The sequence below is a fragment of the Spea bombifrons genome, chromosome 3, assembly GCF_027358695.1.
Source record: "Spea bombifrons isolate aSpeBom1 chromosome 3, aSpeBom1.2.pri, whole genome shotgun sequence".
Classification (NCBI taxonomy): Eukaryota; Metazoa; Chordata; class Amphibia; order Anura; family Pelobatidae; genus Spea; species Spea bombifrons.
This window is the reverse complement of record NC_071089.1, coordinates 111,001,029-111,007,733: the sequence shown is the minus strand read 5'-3', so window position 1 is coordinate 111,007,733 and position 6,705 is coordinate 111,001,029.

Here is a 6,705-nt window from a genome sequence, read left to right as displayed (position 1 = left end):
CGATCTCTCCTGGGATCAATAAACTGTTTCCCCCCCATAATTTAAAAACTATATCCTGGATTATTTTTGTTTTTGTGAGTATTTATCCAATTGTTTAAACGTCTGTACAGACTCCCATAAAACTAACTCTGCTTTAGTCTAAATCTCCTTTCTTCCAGTCTAAACCTGACCACGTGTCCTATGCATAGTCCTGTTTATGAACAGATTTCCACACAATGGTTTGTATTGGCCCCGAATATATTTATCTAACGTTATCATATCCCCTCTGAGGCGCCGTTTTTCTAAACTAAACAGATTTAAATTAGTTAACCTTTCTTCATAACTATAGTGCTCCATTCCTTTTATTAATTTTGTAGCCCGCCTCTGCACCCTTTCTAGTGCTATGATATCCTTCTTTAGAAAAGGTGCCCAAAATTGCACAGCATATTCAAGGTGCGGCCTTACCATTGATTTATACAGAGGCAACATTATATTTTTATCCCGCGACTTGATGCCCCTTTTTATACACGACAATACCTTACTGGCCTTAGCAACCGCAGACTGACACTACACACTGTTGCCTAGTTTGTGGTCTATAACAATCCTGTAAAATATTTTATGCGCAGGCCTATCCTGGGGATGACTTGGTGGCCCTGGTACTCTTTAAATGGGTCTGCGCATCCACGCCAAAGTTTGAATGCTCGATGTGTGGACTAGCATATGTGGCCAGCGGAGTGACAGATCGGGCGAGTATGTCTATAACCTATACACATTCCCGTTTATACCATATTTGCAGAGGTCTTCATTTGTCTTTGGAGAGTGTTAAAGAGGCAGCTTGAAGTACGATTACTCAATGTTTATTGTACGTTGAGTTCTAGATACGCCTATAAAGTCTCTACCTGCGGTTTAGATCGTTTAGCAACGGTCTTCATTTTGCAAGTAATCGCCCTGAGATCATTATGCCGTACATGCAGTTTCTTAGAGGGGACGGGGACAAAGCCAATGGGGAAATAAAAGTGCGATGTAAATGAGATTTAATTAGGAAAAGTATTTTGAGACACAATTTATGGGTTGCCTTTGTGGGGGGGGTAGTATAAATGCACGGTAAGATGTGTATGAGAAATCAGTTTTTGTGCTTCAGTTGATGTGACATTGGGAAGTTGTTTTTTTGTTTCCTTCCCTGCTTGAAATTGGGTACCTTTTTTAAATATCTTTCCCTCATGATTTCAGCATTTCTATCTTTGTTATAAAGATTTATTTTCTATAACAGGCGATTATCATCATCGTTATCCTCGTGCTCTGTAAAATAAAGCAACGCTCAGAAGAACGTTTATTTTACTGAAAGCGACGTCGGCAGTTCTTCTGTCTGGGATCAGCGTATCGAGGGCAGCGCTTACATTCGCCCGTAACCAGCATCGCTTTGTAATGCAGAGTGTGAGATCGTGGATTTGCAAAGCTTTGCTAAACAGTAAAGGCACAGTGCTGATTCATGAAAGCCAACGAACATAACTAATGTATCCAGTCTGGCTTCAGCACTGTTGATTAGCGTTGCATTAAAATATTAATAAATCTTCAGCAAAGTATTGTGTCTGTTATTTAACGCTATGCGATGTGCTGGTTCACACTACTGCGCTCCATACAGACGTGCGGCTGGTTACTGAGACGTACCCGACACATCTCCCTCGTACCCGTAGAGGTTCTCATGCTTTACCTACTTATGGATGTATATTTTGGAGTCTCATTCTTGATATGATTATTTTTATTACATGGGTTGGGGGTGCGGAATAAAAAGTAAGTTACGCGTGTACGAAGTGACAGAGGCTCCTGGTGTAATTAATACAATAGGGGGATTTGGGTATCCTGAAGCTAAGATGAAGCCAAGGACTGGTAGCAGTTTATGTAGAAAAACAGAAAGCCGCAAAACCTGGGAAGAAGCAGCACCGCGAGAAGAAGCCATGGTTACACTGTCCTCTTTGAGAAGATTCTGATGTGTTCCGGGCTGGTCATACAGTGTAGAGCACCTTACGGCATCTGATTATGTTTTAGTGTCTACAGCAAGGTGATTAGAGCCTGTCTTGCGTAAAGCCTATGTAACGCTGGGAGATGACCTTCAGGAAATCTCAGTGATTTAATTGTCTATATAACTGTATTTTGCCATTTCGCCCGAGTTCAGCTATATGGAACTCTAATACGCATAGCTTATAATCGTATATCTTCATCCTCTGTCTCTCCTCTGTCTCTTCTCTCTCGCTCGCACAAAATGCGGAGTGTGGATACAGTGAGAGATCTAGTAGTCTAGCAGCAGATAGCACGCTAGTTGATATTGGGTGAGATGCTCTAGCGTGTGAACCGGGTTATAGAAAGATATATTCGCACACACAACAAAGTATCTTGTGGCTGTCCGGTTTGCCGGTTACAAAGATACTTATGGTGTCATTTTTTTGTGTGCGCCCCACAGTGAGTGTGCATCTGTGTGTCTCAGTTGGTGTATGTGTGTGTGTGTGATATGTGTGTAAATTTGTTGTTTATGCCTCGTGAGCTAGAAGGCACCCTCCCTGCATGGGATCCAGACAATGATAAAGGTACTAAAATTCTCTCAAGGATTCGTCTTAAGATGTTTTTTTGAGGACGCGCTTATCCATCCGGGGCCGGGGAGTATTTTGCCCGGTGTCCCAGTATCGGCCTGAATCTCTCCTGCTAATTATAGCTCTTCTGTGGACCATCAGTGGAACCCAGAAACATCTGTAATTATCATATGATTCAGCCAAGATTCTTCCAGAGTTTTGTTATTTCTCAAGGTACTATATAATCAAGCAACGCTAATTAAAAAATCAATAAAATACTAAAACCGTTTTTAATTCAGCCCTGGCCATTTGATTAAGAAAAAGGGATAGTTAAGACTCTCGGGTTTTCTCCAGCCTGGATTTAGAAAACCAGCATTAAATGGCTTTTATCTTATTCCAACATTTTTAACAGAAGAACTACTAAACCAAGAGTTAAAATGGCAATTATTTAAAAACATAATAATGCCTGTATAATGGCGCTTTAACTGTTATAGTGGACACAAGACATGACATGAGATCAAAAGACACTGTAAGAGATAAGAAGAGTGTGATTTTTCTCTCGTTTCTGTATAAACATCCACCTATCCTTGCATTTCTCAAAAGTGATAAGCATTAAACTAAATATATGTTAATTACGTGATAAGAACGCAGGACCTGGAGCCTCTGATGTCTTGGGAGGATAGAACACAGAACTTTGTTTTTTTACAGGTATAATAACCAAATGCATTCATTTGTTGGACATTGGATAAAAAAAATAAAATAAAAAAATAGATTTATTTAATTTAAAAATGTTATTGGATATATTGTGATTCAATATAAAATATATGCTTTTCCACTATCTAAGTGAAGCGGAAAATACATTATTAATACGTTTGGATATTGAATGCCATCTGAACTGATTTTACATAAACGTGATTAGTTTTATTTTTTTTATTTTTTTCAGACCATACATTTTTAATAATGTAATATAAACTTCATGTTTTATTTTGTTTGTCATTTCTAGTTTTTTTTTTCTAGAGGCACAGCGTCAGTCAGCGATATGCCTTTTTTTTTTTTCCATTGAGACACTCGATTGATGTATTTGGGGCTGAAAGGCGCAAAAGTGGATGGTTTTGCCACCAACAACAGAGTTAACTGTTTCAATGCCTTATATAGAATTGTTTGTTACAATTATATATAAGGTTACCAGTAGCCACGTATGAAAGCTAATACCGTTCATGATTGTTCAATTTGGAGAGATATGCGGAGATGTAAGTTTTACTGCCTTATCCATAAAAAAAACATTAAATAAAGACATTATTCACAAAAGAGAAACATTTACGTATAGAGAAAAGAGACGTTAAGGCTTTAATATTATCCCCTTAAGGACAATAGGTGGTCCCTAAACCCATTGAAAACTGCATTTTGAGCCCGTACATGTACGGGCTTTGTCATTAAGGAGTTAAGGTAACCATATTACGTCAGTCCACGCTTGGTGACAGCTGAGTGAACAGCGCCATACAGTGCGTCACACACCCCAATGGCAGTGAATGGGTTAAGGGGCAATTTATGCCAAGATACCCAGCACTGGATGCAATTCGCTGTATTTCTTCTCGTTGCTTTTGTGAGTTGATGGTGACTGAAATCATCGGGCATTTTTTGGTAGAACTAGGATTTGGCATCATGTGCCCCAGCACTGACATTGAACTGCCACTCTCATCAAGCTCAGCTTCCTGGGGCAGCCGCTTTTCACGTTGCTTGTGATGCCAAAAAATATTAATTTCACGAACTCACGAGCTTTGTAAATATACCGCAACCGTGCTGTCATCGTTTTAATTCTCCCATCGTCGTATCATCGAGAAATCAACACAATTGGGCCGTTTGTTGTATCCTCCTCGCAGACCATTACATTTATTGATCGGACTCCGGCGCGTTCCGTTAGGGATAGTGAAAATTAACAATAACATTAAAAATGACAATATACAATTTGAGAATAAGATTAACACGTTGAGACTGGTACCTGAGGGCGAAGTGTTTCCTGCTCTCGTGAGCTTACAATCTATTACGTGTCGAGTTACCCCGGTGCCAGTGCAGGTCATTTGTTCCTTAGTGGAACTGCATCCACAGTAAGCGGAGAAGAGAGTCCTTCCCAGTACTTTATTAGCCGAGGCTCTGCAGCCCTTTGAAGAGTTTAACGTGTTTATCAGGAAGTGTTTCTCGCACTCTCCCTTCCTCCGGTGTCACCTTCAGTGATAAATCGGAAACACTTTTCAAGGAACCCGTAACACCTTTCCGAATAAATAAATAAATAAATAAAGGATTTGAAGCCTTATTAAAAAGAGATGGGCCGTGCTATTTCATGATGACAAAATACAGACTTTCTAGTTTTATGGGATCGTCTCACGTTAATTCCGCCCTAGACTAATAAAAAAAATAGCTAATTTATTGTATAACATTCCCTTTCTTAACCCTTTAAAGATGGCAAACCCCCATTGAACATATCTCTTTGCAAATATAAGCTCAATAAATCATAGGCTTGTAATAGATTGAAAGCTCCAAGGCCAAGTCCCTCTCATTCTGTACTGTAGGTTTATGTGAGCTGCGGTTTATGTGAGAACACCCCCCCCCCCCGTTTGTTTTATATATATAAAATGTAGTAATCAATTAAGTCTTATTGTTGGGCAGAGCACCCGACATACAGATTCATACAGAAATAAAATAATGCCGAAATATTAAGTTATTTAATTGCCAAAATAGGGAGCACTCAACAGATATGGAGCAAGCAAAGGACGTTTTCATTTCTGCTATTTAACCACTAAAATGAGAAAAAAAGGTTATTTATTTGTTGGAAGAGGGAGAGATAAATTATAACCGCGAACCTTCAGATTGCAATTTGGAAACATGGACATACAGCTGACGTTAAATCAGTGTGACATTATTTTGTTAAAATGCCATACACACAACCTGTAATATATAGTAATATTGTAACGAATGATCAAGGGATTCTAAATAACCACAAGCCGACCTTGGGCAAGCATATTAACAGATATAACTTTCGAGCAACGCATCAAACGTTATGATTTTTCTGGGAATTAATCACTTTCCAGTCCACTGAGGTTTATTACCTACTTTGCATAACAGTTCTCGCTTTTGACATTTTTAGAGATGTTGTATATTTTGAGCATCTTACCACCAACGCATATAAATAAAAGTCTAGTAATCTATCGGCACGCATCTGTATGGCTCACTGTACATCATGGGGATTGCTGTTAAAAGGGAGCAGTCTGGTACTTAAACAGTTAAAAAAGGTCAAGCGATACAAACAAAATTGTTTGGTGTATCCATATAAATTACATATAAAAAGATGAATATTTGTGCTAATACTCTTCTTTTTTGGTAAGGTCACATAGGCTTTCTTAACCCCTTAAGGACAATGGGCGGTCCCTAAACCCATTGAAAACAATGCATTTTGAGCCCGTACATGTACGGGCTTTGTCATTAAGGGGTTAATAGAGCAGGTGTCACTGCTGAACTATAATCACAAAGGTGTGATTGTATTGTTAAATTGTTGGCATTGTTATGGCATTGTTATGTCCAAAAACGTCATTTTTTACCCTTTTTTGAAGGTGTAACGGTATACCTATAGGGTTGTTAAAGGTTTAACTACGCCGGAGAAGCTATTAGATATCATGGTGAAACGCTTGTGTGACAACAGGGCAGGGTAGCACTCTATCTGCGCTGGTCAGCAATACATAGAACTTATACGTGTCCTGAAAAACATGGCTGATGTGGTCAGCCTACCTCTCACACTACTCATGCTAACACACTCTATCTCACACCACTTACACATACATGCTCACACACCCTCACTTACCCACACACAAATACTTACACATAGACATCTATGCTCTCACACACACTTATACATACACATTCATGCACACGCACGCTTATACCTACACATTCGTGCTCACGCACACTTATACATAAATATTTATGCTCACACACACTTATACATACACATTCATGCTCCCACACACTTATACATACACATTCATGCTCACGCACACTTATACATAAATATTTATGCTCACACACATACATATAAATGTATGCCCCCATACACGTATACGTAGACATTCAACTACAGGAACAGGCCCCCTTGACCCTTGTAGTTACGCCG